Source organism: Malurus melanocephalus, unplaced genomic scaffold, assembly GCF_030028575.1.
Source record: "Malurus melanocephalus ecotype Western Australia unplaced genomic scaffold, MMel_1.1 scaffold_52, whole genome shotgun sequence".
Lineage (NCBI taxonomy): Eukaryota > Metazoa > Chordata > Aves > Passeriformes > Maluridae > Malurus > Malurus melanocephalus.
The window spans coordinates 773,577-797,652 of record NW_026623284.1 but is presented as its reverse complement, the minus strand read 5'-3'; the positions used below and the strand labels follow the sequence as shown (position 1 = coordinate 797,652).

The following is a 24,076-nucleotide window of genomic DNA, read 5'->3' as shown; positions in this document are numbered from 1 at the left end:
CCTCTATGAGTTGAGAAAATTCTATAGACAAGTCTGGATAAAATGAAGAACACATCTCTGAAATCAAGGAAGCTGCCAGMTAGCTAGATTTAAATTCAATAGCCCAAAACATTAACAAGTTTAAAACAGGAAACTCACTGTCTCATTGACTCCAGCTTCAAAATTATTCTGATTTAAAAGGTTCTTCACAGGATTTTTCAATTAAGTAATTAGTAACAGGTGAACAGGTTTTCTGCATTTGCCCCCACCCTCCACAGCGTTTCCTTTTGTAAATGGTAAAAAAAAAAAAGAATGCAACATGCAGTTTCTTCCTATTTACTTCTTGTAACAGATGTGTGTATACTAAAGGCTGAGAGATTCTGATGTGTGGAAAAGATGTGCAACTGAAATGTCACATGTGAAAGGTGACAAAAAGTTGACTGTTACTATTAGACAGAAGTGAAAACTTTAACATCTACTGAACCAGACTTTTATTAGAATCTGACAGAATTTGTGCAACCTTCAGTTTCATTAATGAAAGATCTCAAAAATGCACTTGATGTTGCTTATTAGTCTCCTGGTACAAAGTAAAGTGTTTCTTGATACTTCCCATTTATAAAGCAGAGTAATCTTTTCATAAAATACAACATCAAAGAGAAGTGACCCAGCTTATGTTTAAACCAAACATTGCAACTTCCCATCTTACATATCCTCTAACCAGTAACGATCTAAAAGACATTATTCAGTCACTCAACACTATTCCTTCACACAGGCTGAAACATCTTCAGAACTGAAACTTTTTCACATCTATATTTTATACAGCTACCACTGAGAGCAATGAACGCCTGAAAAAAAAAAATGAGAGCCTTTGAGATCAGAGGTGTCTGAGAAAAAAAMCCATTAAAAGAACCTACCTTCACTGGACGACTCTCAGCTAAACTTTTCCAGTACTCCCCTGTGACAGGGAGATTTGTTAAAGATTTCCTACACTGCCCAAAGAAATGCAAATAGAGTTCTTTTAAAGATTATTTGTACGAAATATCATAGATGCATCTTTGCTTTCATTCTAGAGCAGAGTCACAGCTGACAAAAAGTAAGCAAATGCAAAGGAGACCCACTGGTAAATGCAGAGCTCTTCAGGAAACAGGGCCGTCTTGAAAGGCTGGGAGTAAAACGAATCTGGATTGCACAATTCTAACATTTTAAAAGCCAAATGAATTAGTACTTTTAAGTAAATGTAAAGTTTGGTTTATTTATATTTTCGACTTCAGTTGTCCTCACAGAGTTACCTGTACTGTGGAGCTTCTCAGGCCCATATGGTTGCAAAATTACTTTCCATGGGACACTGAGAAAAGGCAAATAGGGTGTGCTGCCGGCAGGCACTCATCAGGACTGTCCACCCAAATCAAAGAGCCATAATTATTGCAACAGGAGCGTCATGTCACTCTTGGAAAATCTTAATTCCAACTCAGTTTTGCTGAGAGCCACCAGATCCAGGAGCCTGAAGCTACCCTCTGTTGGGTGATGAGGCTGCTCTGGACAAAGTCACCATCTTCAGCATTGTCTCTGCTCATCCCTAATGTTATTTACAGTTGTTCAGTTTGAGTCTAAAACTGCTCTTTTAAGAGATAAAGCAGATGATGAACAATAAGCAGACCATGAGGTCTTCTTCCCAACTCATTACCCATTTGGGAACATCCTCAGTGGGTTGGGAAAAGAGACAGATGGTCACACCAGTCACAGATCAAAGCAGGAAGATTCAGTATCACTGATTAACAGCTGTAGGTACATAAAATAACACACTTTTCACATGAGTCCATAAAACACCCATGCAGTTACAGCTCTGCTACAGCCAGTTATGGACTGAGACATTGACAATAAGCCTACTACACTGCAATGTTCCTCTGCACACATTTTTGTGATACCATTACRTAAGAAAATCTGAGTTTGATGTTCAAAGTATGAAGCTAAGATGCCTGATCTACATGTATGGGCCGTTCAGATTTGGAGACAGTTCCAACAGCAGAGTGAGAAATCATRTAAAAGGCTTTCAGATCTTCCAGCTTTCTTTTTTACTTTTCAAACTGGCTGCTTAGACATCTATAAATTCTGTAAGYGAAAATTGCTTTCAGTCAACTCTTTGTCACATTAACCCAGCAATGCACASCATCAGAAACTGATATAGGCTCTTCTTTCTCAAGCACCACATTCCTTCTGATATGTAGCCTCACTTATAGTTTTACTTCTGTAACACAAAATATTTTACATGCAGATCTTAACAACTATAACATTTAAAAAAAAAAACTTGCAAAAAAATTTTGGGTGCAATTACGACCTTCCAACACATTATATAGATGCATTTTTGGACAATACTACATCCTTTCTATATTTGTTACCAATGCACTTGGCCATATTCACCAATGAAACTAAGCAGAACAACAYACCAGAATTGCAGTAGTTGCAATCTTTTAAAAAACCTTTTCTGGAGTCAAATTAGACAAAATTTTGGGAGTACCAAGTAGAGGCACCTGCAAGTTTCTAACCCCAGAAAGTTCTTTTTATCTGCCTGGCTTCCGACTTGGTAATAGCTCTATTCTTACACCTCCTCCAGAAACAGYGAGAAGGTCTTTGGTAAATTTGCTAAATAATGTTTAGCAAATCCATTGACTGTTTTCAYTTGTTCTCTTTTGAGAGGCAAAGAGAATAAAATGGCAACATGAACAGCTGAGAAACCACTGCCATTGTCAGAAGCACCAATTTCTAACCTCTGCAACAAATTCAACCTGCACCTTTCAATACTGCACTTGTCCACACTCCTCTGTCCCCTAAGTAAACAAAATTGCATCAAAATATGCTACTRCACCCAACACTGCATTTTCCTGACAGGAAGCGTAAGCATCCACTTCGATCCGAACACAAGATCTGTTTCTCCATGACGACGGGCTATGCCAAGTTCTAACTCCTCCAATCTTGTGAACAGCCATGGTGCCCAGAATTTTATACCCACATCAGCTCCAAGTTCGTGTCTTTTTTAAGAATTATCCAGCTCCATGTTCTTTCACACGATGCAGGGTTTGCCTGCTACTCTCTTCTGAATAATGGTGGCAATACAATGGGAAGGGCTGTAATTCCCATGTCTGGTGATTTCAAGATCCTGTACATAAAATTCAGCGGATCTGAGTCATMACGCATGAGAAACAGCTGCCAAGTACTTGGAACTTGGTAGAAGTTTTGGTCTCTGTGAACAGATTTTTGTAATTTTAGCACCATTAATTAGGAGTCATTTTCAAAGATTTCCTTTTGGAACGTTACAGTCTGACAGAGTCTTATCACAGGAACATTGTGAAGACTCCTGCAAAGTGCATTTGTCTCCTTAAGTTAAATATTCTCACTGGATATATTTAGATGCCCAGTGAAGGCTGTGCTCTCTGTCACCCAGACACACACAGTGCAGGTGTACAAACAATTCAATCATGTAATATTAAAGTTCTTACTCCAAAAAGTGTTTTTATACCAAGCCAGTACAATCTACTTACACTGATTACAGAGAGCTCTAACCACGGCCTTTTTTCATCATTACTTCAGTTCAGACACTCAAAAAAGTGTGTGAACATTCAACTACAATATTTTAGATAAAGTAACCCCACTCACATGACATCATTTTGAGAGATTTCCAGATTTTGTATCTATCAAAATGCATCAGTCAACTCAGAACATCTGCTTTCTCATCGAATAAAGCTCAGAATCTTTTGTCTCAAGTCAGTTTTACTGATGTTTTTAGACTTCATAGCAAACACAAGCCTTCCTGTAGATTACACGGAAAATAGCTCCATTCATTCTTATATTTTTGAAATATTTCTGATGCCACTAATACCACAAAATAACCCCAACACCTGTCTCCCTCAAGTGTGTGTTAGAGGATTTCCTGACAAATGTATCTATCCACCAGCTTCACCTGAAATTTCATTTACAAAAGGCAAAGAAGAATCTGGGCAACAAATATTTAAGCTTTAATGTCGAACAAGCATTTAAGCTTAAACTAGAAGGATCAGGACACGAAAGGAAGTGCAGTAGCCAAAGAGATATAAATAACCYGCTTTTACACAAGATGCTGGTCTAGAATACATTAGATAGAATTTTCTTTATAATACTCCAATTAATTGATGGCATGTAAGAAAAGTAGTTCTTGCATGTCAACTACAGTTTGTCATTATCCATCTAAAATGGATTTAGACAGGAAAAAAACACAACAGAAATGAATGTCATATCACCACGTATCTTTTCCATCTGTTAGCACCCTTAGTGCTCCTTATAAAGAAATGCATTTTTATTTCAGATAATGTCAACAAGTATTATGAAATATTTCTCTTTCAATAAAACTGCTAAACCTAGGAAAGCCAAAGGGAAAAAAATACAAGATCTGCTCACTAATTAAAAATCCACTAAAACTTAGTCAGAAGGCTTGGAAAACCTCAGAAGAATAAAAATAGATCTAAGAAGAAAATGGGCAAWGGAATCAGATGGGTGTCAATGTAAATTTATAATTCACATGAATTGTTTTTCTTTTAACAAAATTGTTTTCAAACTAGATGTAAATCSTAAAAGCCAGATCATGGAAACTATTTTTATACCAGAGTAAATAAAAGTCTGGAAATACTATTGTGAAATATAAACAACAATACAAGTAGCATAATAAGCAACACTCTAAAGCACAGGCACAAGTAATACAGATTTTCARACACATTTAAAAGCTTGTGTATAAACAGGCATATCAATCTCTAGGGGCATTAATGAGATAGAAAATCTGAGTTTTTTGTTAGAAATTCTGCTAACAGAAATGCGCCAACACCTTTTTTCCATCCCTGAAGAAGATTCTTCTAACTGGAGAATATATTTGCATTCTGACAATTACARACAACTTACAAATAGCTCCAGATAATTATAATAGAGTACTTTTAAACTTCTGCTCAAAGGACTGTTAAACTACCACTATTATTTGGGACAATGATCATTGCTGTTCACCAAAATTCTCAAAATTTCACCTCATTCTATTTGCAACCACTAACAACTATACCATGCTGCTGTGTGTATTTTTTCCCCACGCCAGTCTTCAGCCGTTTAAGATGAAATATATGAATTAATGCTCTTTTTTTTTTTTTAATTGGGGGGGTTTTAATCGTTTGGGGGTTTTTTTTAAGCCTTAGATCCTTATTTCTTTAATATGCACTTAAAAAAAGAACATGAAAAAAGTAAAGGCAATAAAAAGATTGGCTTTCCAGCACTTGATGCTAGAGRACTTCTACAACCTGATCATCACCTTCACACCCCCACCCTCCCCAGCCTGAGARGGGATCAGGCCGTGTCAGGACTGCCAGCACAAGAATGATCTACAGCTCAGCMTACGTCATACGATACAGGTCAGAGTTATAAACAAAATTGTCTGCGTGTCACATGAGAGGGGCACGTCCCCAGCGAACCCTGCTGCAGCAACTACTACAATGGAAGTCATCCAAGAGGACCAACTGATACCTCSTGCTCAAGTTCCTTTGAGGCCACCATCCAAGGACATGAGGCTGTGAGTTTATTCCATTTACTGCCCTGCAGCCTGAAAAGGGTCCTCAAGATCTATAACTAYTCTCCAGTTCCACAAATATCCTCCATTTAAACATTAAGATCTGTTTTAAATGTAYAACAAACCAGTTCTTGAAATTTATGTTCACTATGGAGAAAAASATGAAAATAGTCAAGATTCAAATGRAKWCTTGGAAATTACGCTAAAACAAAGTTTAATTAACACTGACTGAATTTATACTCAGCAAAAGAGATAATTTTCATTCACATCAGCCTGTTTCATTCATTAAAGGTTCACAGACATTTKTGCTGGAAGMAGCCAWGGAGCAGTGCAGTGATAGGAAAGGGTTACTAGAGAAGGAGAAGGAATAATGYGAGTGGAGCTTCTTTTAGTGACAGYRCAAGTAACACTGTCTAAAAGGATTTGGAAATTATAATCTGAATCCCTTTGCTTCCTAACTTTTTTTTCCACAAACCACCCAGAAAAAAAAGTAACRAAGATAATCAGAAATGATACTGCAGCTGATTTATAATGGGACTATTTGTATATTTACCTAATCTTTTCTGAGCACAGACCTTCTGGAACGACAGCTTCTTAGATATTTATACTTTTATTTCAGCTTGCTTTTTACATATACACATATGCTTCTAATTAACATTTACAGTATGAAAATTCAGTTCTACTCACCAGACCACACCACAGAGCCTTAAAAATTATCTTAATCAAATGCTTTGGAAGTATTTTCAGGTATAAGAACCTGGCAGAGCAGCTCTGCAAGAGCTATACTGGCAACCACTTGTGAAGATGGCACAGACAGGGAAGAACATACATGTAACTTAATGGCCCTAAAGCTGCTCATATTTACCCAAGTACTGCAGTGGTGTCACGGCAGGACAGAGCAGTTACCAGCTCACAGCCACACAAATTTCAGCATTAAAATCATTAATTTTTCTTAGAGCATTACTTCTGTGTAATTTTTTTTTTCGGCAATATTTTTGAACACTGAAATTTCTCCTTGCAGTTTCTGAAAGCCTTTATGCTAACAGAAAGAACTACAATTGAGGTATGCCATGTCCTCGGAACCTCAGAAACCATTTGTCTTTTGCAATCAATGTATTAAAGATTACGTTTGAAAAGAATCTTCAGCCACAAAGGTGTTCAACATTCATCACTGTCCCTGGAAAAGCTGCCACAGGGAGTGCTATCAAACCAGAAGTCTGACTGCTCACAGATTCACTGGACACAATGCCAGAGTCATTATCCATGCGAGCCCAATATCCGTAACTATCACTCAATAACCGTAATTGATTGAAGCCCATCTTTCAGAAAGCCACTCACTTTGCCATTCCCTTTGTCATTCGTTCCTCATGAAWTTGTGCTCATTTCCTTTGTGAACTTGTCTGGTTTCAGCTCCTGACCGCTGGTTCTTGTCCCTTTTCGTCTTTCATCAGGGATCCTTTRAGAACTCAGCATTTTCTCTGCCAGAGATACCACTCACTGTTCTTTTAACTACTTTTTAGGGTTTAAATTCCCCACCCCCATAACCAAACAGAGCACCTCTGCCTTTCTCCCCAAAGCAATTTTCTCCGMGCTTTCTACAAACTCTGGTCCGTTTCATGAATTTTTGCCAATATTTCAGTCTTTCAGCTGTGGATATCTGAATCACACTGAAATGGCAGCAGCAAATCTCACAATCTCTATGATAAACAGAGTTTCAGTGCACAGCCACAAACATCCCACACTTTAAATCTCTTGCCAGAAATGTTCCTTTCTGGACTGCAGCCCCATCCCTAAACCTCTACATGGCAACACCATCCCCTCTCCTTATTCTGAAGAGCATTTTGTTTTACTGTGCCCTTCTGCCTCTTCCCTGTGCTCATCCGTGTCACTCCATATACAGATTTCAACAGCAGTAATTGTTATTAATATTGACTAACACCAGACTTCACTGCTGGAGGACCACCCAAAAAACCCAAAGCAAGGCGATGACAGTTCCCWAAGACAACAAAGTGCTTGGTCAGCCAATCCTTAACCTAATTACTGCAGGCTTTATTCCACTGAATAATTCAAACAAATAGTTTTAATCGGAATATAAAACACTGTTAAGCCCAGCACCTTTAAAGAAATCCATTTACATTACAACTTCACAGAAAACGACAGATAAAGGACCACATCAGATGACCTAATATCTACATCAAAGGCAACTTGTAAAACTCAACATAGTGGATAGAAAGATGCAAAGGAAGGGAAAGAATTTTTTAAAAGTCCAGAAAATCTGAAGAGTTCCTGTCTCTAAAGAGTGCAGCAGATATATTTATTTCCAAAACAAAAAATATCCATTAACTGCCCAAAAGTTATGCCTTCCACATTCTCTTCATTTCAGTGGAAACCATGGGATTTCACTGTTTCACAGAAGTGAGCAGCATGTATTTCAGCACACTTTGTAGCATAATAAAATATTCTATTGAAATTACGAGATCTAAAAAACAATTACTTTATTGCTTCTTACAACTTTTTCACTGTAAAATTCAACTCCAAGGTAGTAATTGGCAGGGACAAAATTATGTAGCAATTAGGGCATGACAGCAAAAGCAAACAAGAACTGAAAATGGGTTCGACACTTCTGGTAACAAGCAGGTAATTATCACAGCAGCTTGAAAGGGGCATAATCAACCAAACTGACATCATCCCTCCCACATAATAAAATGTGAAATCCCTTTACGTGCAGGGTAGCTCTTACACACAGCTGGTAAATGCTGCTAGTCTAGTCTCGATGTCTGTGTCTGCAGAGCAGCTGAGGTTACATTTGGGATGATTTAAGAGTGGATAATTTTATTTATTTATTTAGAATGATAATAGCTATTGCATGTTTTCATTCACTATGGACTACAGATGTTATCACTGGAAAATGCTGTTTCATAAAATTGCCCTCTCTTTTCTGAGTATAACTGTTTCTGAAGTTCCTAGAAAATAGAAAAAAGTCTCTGCCTACCACTACCTTAACACCACCATCTACAAGATAAAATAGGTTTAATGTTTTTAAAATAAAAATAGTAAGTTTTTARTTTTAAACATGCTCCATTCTTAACTTCTGTATTTTACCAGAATACCTTTACCCCACGATGCATTTGTTTAAACTCAGGTGTGAACATTAACAGTTGTCTCAAAGCAGCACTCTGCTGTGGACATGCTTGTTCTCTCAAAACAGTCTAACTGCAAAATAAATAGTAATGTATTCATCTCCATCATGTATCTGAAATAATTAAAATATGGTTTTAAAAACCCATTCACTTATCTGCTGTGCCCTTTCAGAACTATTTTACTGCAAGGTTCTCACTTTCATCAACACAGTGTCTGGAAAACCCATCAGCCTTGAGTGACTCAATCAGTGGTGRTTGTCTCATCTGTTAGAGCAGGCTGGGAGAACCTCCTTCTTCCCTGTTTTGTATATTCCTAACCCATGTTMTTCTCCATTTTCCCTCTCTTTGTGTTGACAAATCAATTTACCTCCACGCTGTCTGTCAATACCATTAACTCGCTGCTTCCACCTTTTTCCAGCTCATTAACAGCAAGGCCAAGCCAACACTAATCCYTAAGTCTGCCTTTAAATATTTCCCCACAGCTCCCACCTTTCAGATGGGTTTTGTGCCTTGTTTCTTGGATACAAGCAATTTCAAACACACTGGAATTGCAGCTCAATTTGTATTGATTTTTCATGACAAATTTCCACAAAACATTTACAGAATACCTSCACCTATCATTTTGTAAACTGTGCTGCAAGTACCATAAATAGAATGTATGAATTATTAACCCTTATTTTCTAATCTTTTAAAGCTCAGAGCTAACACATCACAACATGAATTCTTCAGACAGATGCTACGTTAAGCAATCTACTTTTTATCTTTTTTTCGTTATATTTAGCTGTTTGGGGTTCTCTTGCACAAAATTCTCACAAAGATAACACAAAGCTGACTTCCTGCATCTCAGCTTCTGAAAAGTACTAGGGTAGTTGTGAGTATTCATCATAAAAATTAAATTTGATGAGTGTGTAGTCTAAACATGGCATACCTTGACTTGTGAAAGGTTTAATTTACTGGCAAGTAAAGCAGATGWGAGCACAACAGGAGATATTTAATTGCTGACTATATGTAACTGACATGATAAAGATGTTAATACTATACCAAAACTTGTCTTTTTTCCTGCATGTCTGAACCATATTAAATTTCTAATTACTTTAAAAGGTTAAAGTTTTTCAAGATGTATTATCAAGAATTCTCTGAACTAGAATAAAATTATAAAAGCATAAGTTTATAAATTTAAAACTATACCACAATGAAAYATTCAAAGCAAAAAAAGGTAAAGACAAATAAATAATAAAAAAGTTATTTGTCAACCAACTGTCATTGATAAGGCCTATTCCTTTTAAAAGCAAAGCTTCTCTGAACACTGGGATTTTACACGGAGAGTATGAAAAACAGCTTTACAAGGAAACCACACACAGGTCAGAGCAAAACTAACAGGGTTCGGACAAGAGTCCAACATTCACCTGAAGTAACACGTAAGCTGCACGTACTCTTTCCAAACTCAGATCAGCTGCCAGGAGCGAGCTCCGGGCCAGGATCTCCACGCAGGCATCCCAGCACTGCACGGCACAGCAGCTGCAATAAAAGGCGATGGCCCAAGCACTGCTGCCAGCACAACACAGCTCTGCAACCGTGGCCTTAAATGCCCTGTAGATATAAAGCTAACTAGAGAGTTTCCATTACTGACAAAACAYGGGGAGGTAAATTAGCAGGGAACARGTCCTCAGGAGTGATGAGGTGGGAAACCTTTGGTAACCTTCACCACCTTCTCTTCCGCACATATCTTTGTTCTGTTTCAGTGACAGATTGCACCAGAAATGCCTTTTTACTGAAAACTTAAGAGCTACAGCAGCATCCAGGAGCTGCAGCATTCACACATACTGGTTAAGGATATTCTATGATACTCTAATTCTAAAGACTTGGGGGAACATTTGAGACAAAAATTCCAGGCCCCATTCTGGCCTACAAGCTCCAGAACAAGCACATTAAGTCACATAAACGGACAAATATTCATGTTCTTCTTTGCATCTGGATGCTACAGTGAAAGTAACATGGTTGGTTCAGGGTCCCTAAGGGGAAACTCCTTCATCTGAACAGCTGGAAATAATGTTTTGTCGGGAAAAGTACAATATTTGGAAGCAGAGGTCCTCCAAATAGAAGCTCTGAAAGGATGCCAGGAAAACAAAGGCAATAGTAACATCAAAAATTCTACCTTCTCTATATACAGACACACCCCAATGCCTGATTTTCTTACAGCCAATTCTACATCCCAATCTGCAGATATGTTGAGGGTTTTTCTTCCAAAAATGGAATGACAAGTTGAGGTTTAGCATCCATTGGAAAATAAAAACAAATGTGGGTTGGAGTCTCATTAGACACACCCCACATTAGAAAACCCCAACATTTAATTTATTACAGAATAGCACTAAGTCTATAATGCACAGCGCAAGRACTTCAACTCAAAGAAAAAATAAAACAAAACCAAGAAAGTGTTCTACCATTAAACAATCTTTTAGCAATGCCACGCAACTCATTCTAAGCTTAATACAAAATATCGCCAAATACAAACTTGATCAGCCAAGTACATTTCTGTTGTTWCTCTTCCAAGTCAAATCCAAGAACTTTTTAAATGCTTAGCCTTGGATGTGCATATTAAAATAAAAACATAGGAGTCCGAGAGCCTGACTGAAAACCATCACAYCTGCACATGCGGGGCTGAGCAATTAACCTGTGTAGTTTGTCAAGGACTGTCTCAAAGCCCTTTGGTTTTTATGCATTCTGTTATCAACATCATTCAGAGTATTTGGATGAAATGACTATGCAACTCTAAAACTATTATGAAARTCTGTTTTTTTTTATGAAACCCTACAAATTCTGATGATTTCTTTATGAATTCTTCTTCTGAAGAAGAATTGCATTCTTTCTTTCAACTTTCCTTGGTCATAAATTTTATATTCAGGTTCACTCAAAAGAAATACAAACTAAAACTGCTAAATTTACTAGCTAATAAATATTCCATCACTACAACAAACCATGAAAGAATCCATCAATGGATTTGATTTTTAAAATTAGTGACAGCACATCTTAGAAAACACACTGCTGAAGAATGAATGGCAGGGGAAAAAAATCTCTGAAAAATGTCATCCATTCCTAAATATCTCAGATGAAAATAAATTTGCTACCCTACTGCACCAGCTGCAAAATTCCATCTCTGCTGCCTTGCACACACTTGGAAGACTACAGGAACCAGGTTTCACATCATCAGGAAAATCATGGGCCAAATACAATGGTGATCTGACACGTTACTCACTGACATCTCAGTAAAAACGGTTTCTTTTTATCAAGGAGTTGCTCTGAGTGAGTATACCAACAACTGATGTTCTTAACACACATAAGAAAAAACTCTTAACTTTGCAGGATGTTAAGTTTCAAAGAGACATAACAAAAACTATGAAGGCCAACCAGTTCTTCATAATGAGAAATGTATCCAAAGAAAATGTACTTAAAGTAAGTGTGACTCAGATAAGCAGCTACTATCAGTTTACTACAGGGACCCTGTTTGAATAAAGCAAAATGAGTTAACAGTGTTCTCCCACAACCAGATATTTAATAACTGCATTAAAGCTAAGGAAAACAGTCAAACTTCTATTACACACTTTTAAAAACAAATTTATAGCATAAGTATGTCTGAAGCTACATCTTAAAAAAAAAACCCAGCCAACAAACATCTAGAAATTTTCATCCTATTATTCAAGAAGATCTAAGAATACCAAAATATTTTTAAAACAACATAGAAAGTAAAGGTTTAAGCCACATTAGAAAACCTCCCCCTAAAGCTTAGTTATTGCAGTACTTCTTAAGGCAGAGTTTCATGACAAAAATACTCTTTTTGTGCGGCAGAGACACACAAAAGGATTCTTCGGGATGCCAAACACTTTCAGAACTCTCCAGTGATGACTCATCCTGTTATGTATACAAAGCTTTCATTAAAAAAAAAAAGTCAGTTGGCATCATTACAGATCCTCAGTAAGCAATCTTCAACTTACTGTTAGTTCTTGTACAAAGTATTCTAAACACTGCAATGAAGTATTCTGGTATGCTAATTTTGGGGAGGAAAACGTGCAACTTAACTTGAATGGCCTTTCTTACACGGAGTTTCTACTCTACTTCACAAACGGCTCCAAGATGGCTTCGAACAGAGTTTTTAGCTACACAGAAATTCTTTGTTGCTCCACAGCAGTTCCTTGCCAGTCGTGCTGATCAACTATTTTGCCAAAACCAGAAAAATAAGTCTTTCAAAATGAGTCTTGATGACTGGAACAAAAAGAACCACTTCTTAAAGGAGAAAAAAAAAAGCCGGGGGGGAGGGTAGTTTGACTGCTCCTAAAAACTTTGAAAGCATTTCTCCTGGCTCTCTCCTCAGAAGTGCTGTTTTAATGCCCCCCCCCCCAATTAATTTATTTATTTAGATAATCTGCTGTTCTGTAACAAAAACCACAATAAACTGCCACATAGATGCAAATAATTGTGATCAACTGTGCTACTACACTGACAAGTATTTCTTAATAAGACAGCTTTCTTTTTTATATATGTACAACTTGTTTGAAATGTGGTGTTGGTTTTTATTTTTAATTGGCTATTGTTTGCTTTACTTATACACACGAATGTCTGCAAGATGTACTGAAACCAGAAGCCTCCCACAGTACTACACACAGCAGCCTGCACCTCGCCCCATCAAGTCTTTCCAGACTTTTCCAAGTCAAGAAGGCCMTTTTCATTCCTGCTCATCTTCCACCTGCAGGCAGCCACCTCCAAACCCAGGTAACGGGGAGCTTTGGCTCATACAAGCACTGACCTCCTGAAACTCATCTCCAGATTCACTCCGCACAGGCAGCAAGTCTGGAGTTCACAGCCAGTTCATCGCATCATCTGGCCAAACTCATACAAACAGGGGAGATAGAAATCATTTCCTTTGTGTTCAATCCCTCCAGTCACTCGCTTCTCTAATATTTCAGTTCCTAGTGTTGATCCTTTTCTAAATATGGCCACACAAGCATAAGCAGTGAGCCTCGGTGCCAGCTCTGCAATTTCTCTTTCCCACTGGGGACAAGCTTTCCAGCATCTCAGATGTTTTCAGAACAGACGCCACCCCCACCACTGCCACATATACATTTTATTTTATTTCTTATGAACGCCTCTTACCCACACTGGTTACAAGTGCCAAATCATCTGATTTCACAGAGTGTCAAAAGAAAAGCCAGATCTAAGAACTTATATAGCATTTTCTATCCCTTCTTCCTCTGCAACATGTTGATTTTGAAATAATACTCTTCATTTGCTCAAATTCCAACGACCGCAAGAAGTCTGCTGTCCCTCTCCAGTCATTTTCACTGATCATAGGACTTAATCAAGTACACCACRTTTCTGGTAAGTTTATGCTGTCCATGGGTATTGTCAATGCTATATGTGATCAAAGATACAAACTAAATTTGTAGATTCATGCTATGAGTCTTTGAGCTTGAAGCATACTGATTTCCATGTTTCACAAAAAATAAACCTGAAGAACAGCCTATTTTTTTTCTGCTTCCAGACGAGCTATGAAGACTTGTCTTAGAAAGTGTAATGAAACCCTATTTTTTAATTTAGTTGTAAGTTTTTGTTATTCTCTCATTATTAATGTACTACCACAGGTGGTCATGGCAAATTACCAAYATAATTTATGCTGGTTCTTTAACTGAAAGACTAGCTTACTAATTAAATACCAGAAAAAGCCCTAAACAAAAAAAAAACCCACATCCCAGTCTTCAACCGTTAAAAAGCAGAGGTACAGGAAAGCAGGAGACACCCCCAGACAACAACAGAGGCTTCATACTTGTCTTCAGCAGACTGTATTTAAATGAAAGCAGGCAGCATTTTCATTTAATCATCAGTGGATGGAAGAAGGGAGAGCAATAAGGAAAAGGGCAGCTGAACCCTCGGCAGAGGTTTGGAAGGGGYTGGCTCTGGAGGGGTGAACAATCAGCCTCACAAAAACCAGGAGGCATTTCCAAGCACACAGCACAAACATAATGGAGGGTCCAGGCAGAGCGTGGGCTGGGCTCCACCGAACAAACAAAAGGGGATACTTTAATCATATTTTAATGAGGCTTTGCACGTGACCTGGTCCATTAGATGCTGAAATGCTGCTGCAGTTACTCTACAGCCACCTTGGCATTTGGTGGCTAATGCTCCAACTGGCCGCTACGGTACCCTTGAGGAAGGAAAAATAAATAAAGCTGCTGCAGCAGCTTTGGTTGATAACTGCATAAATACACTGGAGGTTTTAAAGTTAAGAAACCTTAACTCACTAATAACCAGTTCTATCAGGAGACATATTACATGGAATAATTAAATCAATTTATGTTACTTGAAAACCAGGTTCATTATCCAAATACAAATATTATTTAACAAATACAATTATTACTTATTCATTAATGGAATTAATCAAAACCTAAGCTGTGCAATAGGCATTTAACATCAGGAAACAAGATCCCATGATTCCTTTAGGCTGCAAAAAGTGAAAAAAATTCCTGCCCAAAGAACCACAGCAAAACTTGCTAACAGTCCAGAAATCCTGCTTCTGGACTCTATTTGTCTCTTACTGCCTTCGAAAAGCACTCCTGTTACACATGTACAATTTTTTTTTTCAGTTTAAATAAAATTTCCCTGATGTAGCCTACTGCTTTCAACCACATCTTTGGCATTTGTGCACATCTTTGTAAAGTATATAGTCTTTAACACACCCATACATTCTCATGCATCTTGATAAYTATAACCACAATTCCCACTGAAAAGGTGATCACAAAATTAGCATTTACTGTCTCTGCCAACACCTACTACACAGCACTGATGCAGGGAGGTAGAAGGACCAAGAAAATCCCAAGTGAAAGCCTGCTGTTCTCRCAATATGCAGCTGAGCTGTGGGAGCTCCATGCTCAGCATGCTGAAGTTTGCGTGGTCGAGGAGAGGCTGGACACATTCAAAGGAGATTCTTATGCACAACAGATCTAACACAGCAATACCATCCTCAACTCCAGAAATCCCGCAATTCTTTCCCAATCTCTTGCAATTAGCGGTTTGGGGAAGTATCATTACAAAATTACTCTTATTTTGCTATTAACCATTGTAGGAAACATGGCGATGGAGCATCCACATTTCTGATCTGACTCGGCACAAACGCTGYTGTGAAACAATCATTTCTCCGTGTTATTTTACAAATACACTGAACCAACAAAGCTCATCATATTTTCCAAGYTACTGTCACACCTGAAGAGTGACCTTGAGTAACACTAAACTCCATTTCCAGCCTTGTTTCAAGATTCTGAACAGCGAACATGCAACTATGCAGTCTTCAGTGGTTCACAGAAATGTCTTTCCTCTGAAAGAGTGGTTCCTGATTTCTGACATCCAGAGACTCATGGGGGCTTCCAGACATTCAGTTCTGCATGGTGAGAAGCAGGGGGATGAGGTAGCAAAGAAAACGCCCGAGCATCCTACATACCTTGACATTCACGATCTCTGTCCATACTGTATTTGAAAAGGTTATAAACCTTATCCCTTAGGTCAGTACCCACCACAGCAAAAAAAAACTCGAGAACCACTAGCTTCATGTCATACGATCATGCTTTTTAACAAGATGCTTTCACAGTCAAAGAATACCTATTTTTCTTGTATTTAAGCAACACAAAGCTCTTCTGGCAGATCAATGGATTCTCCTAAGTCACCRAATCCCTTGCACAACCTCAGAAATAAGTTAAAGCCCCTATGTCGTGTAAAGACACTCAGATGACATTTTGCTGCTATCTTCTAATTTGAAATAATACTCGATTCACAAGCATTCGAACTGTACCTAGGAAATTYGTAATTTTTTGCTTCTTCTTGTCACTTAAAGACTAGATTCATATAAGGTTATTTTGCTCCTCACCCTGGATCAAGACCTGATTTTCAGCACTCAGATTCATCTTTTGGATGAAATTTGGCAATTATCTTTGAATGCCACGACCAAAGAGTCAAGGAAGGAGTTTTATGAAAAACAGTAGGTGTTAATTGACTGTGGGCAAGTTCAACCTCATTCCTAAAAGYTGCTTAATTTCATCCATCCACTTTTCATAAGGATGTGGTCAATATTCATGAGGAAACCTAGTAAAAGCCAAAGCATATTATGCAGAATCCCATGATCTGGTTGGTTCTGACTTGGAGTGTGTGCATTGGGATGGCAGGGAGCTCCATCAGCAAATTTCACTTTTGCTGCTCAGGTACAATCAGGGTATAGGATGATCTGCAGAAAGTTTAGTTCTGATGAGTTTAGCAGGCTTAGGAGGCTGTTAGAAGGACTGGAGAGGAGATTACAGAAGAGATTATTTCAAGATACGTCTTCTTTCAGTACAAGCTGCAACCACTGAAAGGATTTTGCGAATTGATTTTGGACTCGCTAAAATGCAACCACCTCCTCCCCATGATTGCTTCTTTTAGAGCCTGAAGAGACATAATCCTCCCCACCACTGYTTTTGTGCCCCTAACTGCACCACTACGGCACATCTCTCAAACTCCTCAGAAGTAACTTCACGCTCAGAAAATGCTACAGAACAATCAGAAAAAATTGCCATTAAAATGTCCTTAAGAGACCACAACCATCACTGGCTTTTCCATTACAAAGGAGCCCTGGCAARACAGCTTTCCTCAGAAAAAAGTCTCCTACTCTTCACCTACAAATATCTCTCTTACTTACCAGGAGAGCCAACTCAGTAGCTCTTCTTTATATGCCGCCTGGCCTGAAACTTCTGGCACAGGAGACAGTAAAAAGCGTGAGGACAGGATGTGGCGTCCTACATGCAAACTTATTCAGCCTTACATCATTCTGATAAAACTTAGCACATACTATCGTTTTTCAGATGCTCATTGTGTTTGATGAAATCGAGTGTCRGACAGTGGGCTGGGTCTCAGGCATGAAATACACACCTAGCTGAGGAAGAAATAAGCCCAGTTCTCTCGGAGTGACCCCAAAGTGCCTCTTTCTTTTTTTTTTTTTGCACACAACAGAACTGTGATTGTTGCCAGCCTCTGGGAAGCAGTGGGAGTAAAACATGACTAATTGGCCAGTAAAAGAATAATAGAGAAATCAAGAACAAGTTTATGCAATTTATAATTGTTGTGATTTCAGCTTAGCACTGTTTCACAGAATCGAAGTTGACAGAAAACTGTTCTCACATTTTCTTGATATTTGAAGAATGAAAAACTATTCCACAATGCCTGGTTTATTTGCTTCTAAAGCATCCTGTTCCCCACACTTTTTGATCATGCAGAGCAGCAATCGGTTAGCACTATTCAAAAYAGCAGATACAGAACAGTCTGGGCTATCGAATTCTTACTTGTACTGATGAATGTTTACTCTCATGACTATTTTATTTCAATGGAAAACTTTCTATTGACTTCACTTGTCTTTGAAACAGAATTGCGTACCTTAGAGAATACCCTATCATGCTGATTAATAATTAAATGAATCCATACAGTACTTATTCACTGACAGTTCTTTATTTGGAGGTCCAGGGACATCAATAATGRAAACTCCTCTGTAGTACTGGGGCAAAACTGTCAGCGGCAGATGTTGAAGATCAGGCAGCCATAAGGAAATAAAGATAATATAGGATGGTTTACACATGAACTGTATGTAGGTCTATCAATGATCAGGGCAATTACTTCACCCTAACCTTCACATCTCTCAGCTTTCACCAGAGAGAACAGCAGCCAACTATCTTCAACATGGGTGAATGCAGATGTCACAACTGGCCAGAGCAATCCCTGGCTACACAGCACAGCCCAGAAACTCTGACTTTCCGGTAACAAACTAAACTGGAGTCAACCGATTTCAAAACATCCCCAAGGGAAGCAATAGAACTGCCTGAAATAGTAGCTATTCACCATCCAGCTCCAGGATTCTAAAACTTTCTACGGAAATCCGACTCAACCATCCCAGTTACKGAACCACAGGCATCAAAACAGATTCCATACCTACATGAATTTCTGAAATATGGAAAGTAATTAATGTACTAACTCCTCATAGCTAAACATTCTTCTTTGTTCTATCTGAAGACAAATATACCAGGAGAAAAAAAAGGATGTGTTTAACTGTTTTACATCTGGTTGACTAATATATGTCTGAACAAAATATACAGGGCAGACTCCTCTTCCCAACCCAGTTTCAAGAATTTATTAAGGCATAACTGTACYGTGGTTCACACAAATCACCTCAGGAATCTTCCAGACTTTCTCACCATCACTCTTCTTCCAAGAACTTGACTTCAAGTTGCAATAGCTGCTAGTCCTGGAGCKACATAAAACTGTCGTCACATCATTCTCTAAACTGTTTTTCTTAATTTAAAAATCTTAGCTTCCTTTAACAGGATGAAAAAAAAAGATGACAAAGGACAAATAGAAGGGAAAAGACAACTAAATACACGTAAGAATAAGCACTGCTCACAGGCAAGCTACCTCRCCAAGGTGGATTAAGGTGAAAGAGAAAGACTGAAGTCCACGCTCCTCAACCTCCATCTCCCATCTGTCTTACAGATAATGTTCCTGTAACTCTGGGTTACTCTGCTCTGAGCACTGCAGACCTACGATGCTTCCAAAAAGCCCTCTGCCTTGCTTCTGCACCTTTTSCTACATGCAACTAGCCTTCCACTAAAATACTGCAAACCCAAAGTGAATTTTTTCCAATGAATCTCTCAAAGATTAATAGTAACACGTACTGCTCAGCCCTGACCTCCATTTTATGGCAGTCCTGAACACACACAGAATGACTTCTGCACAACTGTGACTAAACCTTCTGTACACAAGGCAAGGCTGACACGGCACTGACAACACCWAGCACACCTATTATACGACCCAGATCAAGCACCCTTTGAAAAGGTTAGAAAATATTTTAGGCTCATTCATTCCCTCATCACTCTCCTTGACCACTGTTGGGTCTTCTTGCCTGTTAAAAGCATTCTCAATAGTGCTACAAAACCATGCTGCAAAATTGCCCTGCTCAAGCCTAAGGGCAATGTGACTAAAACAAAGCCCCAGCCTTATTCCTTCTCATGGCTCCAGATATGCCATCCTTGTATAGTCCCATGCAACCCATCCCCTCCCCCTGCCCGATCCTCTCTGTTCTGCCAAATACATCACATCCTTTCGCCCTGTTCCTAGCGCTTCAAAAAAGCCTTCAAATTGTATTAAAGTCAGTATCCTCACAAAGTCACTTGATTCAAAGAAWGCAGACTTCTGCAGAACTATAAGCATAAATAAGAAATCTGTTTGAGGTTTTCTGAACTCTGGAAAAAACACAGCTCACTTTCCTCCTGGTCTAATCCSATCTCAAAGAGATCCCCCACAGAATCATTATTCCCAGAACAACCCTCTTCAGAGCTTGTCCCATTTTCTCCATGGCACCTGATGATAGATGCTAACAGGGATTGCAAACTGGTTAACTATAAACTATATATAAACTATACAAACCAGGCAGTAATAACCTGCTCTCACATACACTTCTTCCTGAACAGAGTCTTCCAAAAGCAACCTACCTTCTCTTTTTATARCATGGGGGCATTTGGGGCCCAGAAATTAAGAAGAAGCAAAAAGAGAGAGAAAGTAAGATACAGACTAAAAACAACATGGAAGTGTTTGTGGTTGGAAGGAACACACGGAGCTCCGTCTAAAACAAAGAATTCTTTCCTGAAACTGAATTATACCCAAGAACTGCAAGTCCTGGCTAAACAAACAAATAAATACACAAGCAGAGTCTTCTGCCATGTCTTTATTTTCTCTGTCTAATGAAGTAAYGTTACACAAGTCTTTACCTTCTAATGCTTGCAATTCAGGATGAAAACATGGGACAAAGAGGCCAGCATGAATCTTTTATTTTCCAGCTATATTACAAAAGCACCATCAGCACAAGCCACACTGACTGTGTAACATTTCACCAATGAGTACAGACAAGAGGGAGACTGAAGAGACAGACAAAAATACAGTGTGCTATGACTAACTTCCAACAGACCTTATGGAGGAGTCAAATATCCTCCAAATGCGTGATATCATCTGTGCTTGTGCCTGGCATTGGACCTCAACACTGAGATGAAAAAAAGAATCCTAACAAGGCCACATTTAATTATGCCCTATTTTTTTAATCAAAGATACTTCCAAAAGACAAACTTCAATGCTGATCTTTTGCCATTCATCTATGTCTGAGAAGTCAGGAAAAAAAATCTGTCAAGACCACTAAAAGACACATCTGTTTGCTGAATACAATCCACGTCAGATTACCAAACACAAAGACGTGAACACTGTCAAACAGAAGGAGCTCACCTATTCCCAACCCACGTGACTGTTCCTCTGCCACGCCGCCTTCCTTCCCTACCGAATTTCCCTGACATTTCCTGGTTCACCTCGGCCGTCCCAGGGAGCACCACTGCRGCACAGCAAATGCCATGAATCGCAAGAAGACATCTGATATCTGTGATATCACACGCTGGGATCCTGCCAGAGAACCACAACATGCCAAAAGGATTTCGCAGAGGAAAGACAGAATTTTAAAAGACTAGCTGAAAGCCCACTGTCAAACTGGATTTTAATACTTCTTTCTGCAAACACCCTACGTCCCAGGGCTTCCAGRAGCTTTAGCAATTACTAACACTGGAACTGCCCATATAAAACAAAAAGGCATCTTTCAGCTTGTTTAGAGTGTGCTTTTGACAACACTCCAGAGTCAGACCCCCTTCCTCTTGGGCTGTGTATTTTATACTAAATGGTATCACCAATTACATACTCCTCCATACTGAGTTTTCTATCTACACTTTAAGAACAGGAAACCAGAAGTGCAAAGCCATAAGATTTGACAGCAGTGATGAGAAAAGAATACTTCAACCACTACTTTTAAATGGCTGAATAAATCGAATAAAGTAAGGCTGGAAAAACCCATAAAGCACATACTAAATGGTCCTTTTAGCCTGAAACAAAAGGAGAAATAAATACATGGCTGCTTTTAATTTTTACTCAGCCATTTACCCTTAAGAGATCATTTTCAGGCAAATCCAATGAACGGTCACACTAAAAAACTGTAGATGATGCAACTACTTTCTACTGGCATATTATGTAAATGACAATAATGCCACCCCCTGCATCCTCCCCTCCAAAAAAAAAAAAAAAAAAAAAAAAAAAAAAAAAAAAAAAAAAAAAAAAAAAAAGTAAGTCAACTGAGTGCAGAGTCTGACAAAATAATTATACAAAATTAAATACAATTCTTACCAAAAAGAGTATTTTGATCTAAAAGCATCTATATTTAATGCTGGCAGAATATTAGGGATTACTTTGCACAGAAGAGACACAACAAAAGAAGAGTCATAAAACAGTTTACAAAGACGACCTGTGAGGCAAGCAACTAAAAACTACAGACACTGAAACTCCAAGTATATTCTCAAAAGAAAGGCCACAACAAAGTAGTAAAAGATGCATAACCAAACCCTWTAAAAACAAATGTAATCATCAGTGAAGTTCCTGAATGGCACTTAGATGCAGCTGATCACACAGCATTGAGAAAAAAATACCTTGTCTCCCCTGCTTCTATCCTACAAGTAGATGGTTAAAACATTTGCAGTCAGCAGTCTGGGAGCTGCAGTTATTTTGTGTAGCAAGTGTATTTCATTGCGCAGGAACATCAAACACCACACACGACCATCACCATGACGTACAGATAGCACAAAGACCCCTGCACACAACCTCCAGCTCAGGAGCTCTTCAATATACATCCTTGTACAGAGTCACTAGGAGCCTTTAAATGTCTGCCCAGTTGTTTCAGTCTTGCCACAGGAGAACGAACCCACTACTGCCTTATGCCATGAAAACACCCCAAACCGTTTGCATACTGATTTTCAGTTCTTTCAACAACTCTATGCCAAATAACATTATTCTAGAAAAAAAATTAAATAATAAACTAAACGAACTCAGCAATGTTTCTCAATTATGTAAGAATCTGGTTATAGTGTTAACTAATGATTCACTGGTGAGCGTGTAGTGTTTAGTATCCAGAATTAGGCACAAGACTGAAGGAGTTGTTCAGGAAAATACAAAACACTACACAAATTAACTGGTTCATATTTTGAAAGCATAGGTTGTTTTGTTGGGTGGGTTTTTTGTACCTCCTACAAAGTAATGCTACTGGAAAAAGGGACAGTCAGCCTCTCATACTGTCCAAATAAATAAAAAAAAGAAATACTTTTTTTTCTTTACAGTTGTACCAAGTTTGTTAAAACCAGCCAGTTACATAATACTTACTTTGACTTATGACCTATTTGCTCACTGCTCATATAAAAATCATCATATATAATGGTCGGGCCATCCAATATGCACTAGAAATGTAATATATTTTTAAAATGTTTTTATTTTTCTCTCTTAGTTTAAAATCACAGTTTAAAGCAGTGGGAGGACCAGCTAAAAGTAACACTATACAGGTATGCTTTGAAAGCATGCAAAATTAAAATGGCACTCTTCAAAAACAGCGAGTACGGAATACTTTAAAATATTAAAGAAAAATTAATCCCATCTCCATTTTCCATCATTCCAGTATTAACATCAGGAAGTGAAAGTGACAAGAAAAACATAAAAGGAAAAAAAATAGTTGTGCTACGCCTAAGCATATAAAGTCCTATTTTTTAAAGAATATGTGCGGGCACACGTGTGTAGGTGTACCCAGGGCAGCGCTGACCGGATGCCCGGCTGCGCCCGGGTCAGAGCGAGCGGGGCTTTTGTGGTTCTTTCTCCCACCCACCACCCTCCTTTTACTTATTTTTATTTTGTAAACGGCCGCGGATTATCCAGCGAGCGTGTAACTTGAACCTCTACACCCACGTCTGGACGCGGGTCCGGGGTTTTTTTGACCGAACGGCGTCGAATTCGCTGTGCCGAGTGTCAGCGGCGCCCGGTCCCCACGCCAAGTTTGCCGCCCGGTCCCGGCGGGTTCCCGGTCCCCGGGGAGCCCCTTGCCGCTGTCACCGCCTGCCCTCGATACAAAGAAGTTCAGCGCCAGCCGTACTCACCCCCGGCGAACTGGCTCTGCGCGACATCGCCCAGCGCCGCGGAACCGCTCGCAAATCCCCTCTGGAAAATGGAGGGGCTGGCACCGGTGCGATCCGGAGGGAAGAGAAGTTATTTACATGTCAGGGCCCGAGCCCAACGCGGAGCGGAGACGCCGATGCTCAGCACTGCCCGCGGTCTGCCATGTTCGTGCCGCTCGCTCGGCGCTCCCCCGGCCGCTGCCCCGGGGCCTCGGGCGGCTCTACAGGGCCCCCCCCATGGCGGCGCCGCCGGGGAGCGATGCGCCACAGCCCCGATCGCCGCGGAACTTCGGCTCCGGGATCCTCCCCGAACC

The 24,076-nt window shown here is 39.2% G+C and overlaps 1 protein-coding gene across 13 annotated transcripts in view; it reads right to left on the bottom strand.

Moving 5' to 3' along the window:
* KMT2C (lysine methyltransferase 2C) overlaps nt 1-24,076 on the bottom strand; it is a 189,509-nt gene that overhangs the window by 147,069 nt on the left and 18,364 nt on the right. Inside the window, exon 1 of one of the 13 annotated variants that reach the window (XM_057365389.1) lies at nt 23,745-24,068. The exons of the other annotated variants lie outside the window; for them this stretch is intronic. The gene's annotated coding sequence lies outside the window, so the exon portion shown is untranslated. Of the gene's footprint in view, nt 1-23,744; nt 24,069-24,076 lie in introns of those variants that run through there. 13 annotated transcript variants of the gene reach the window in all.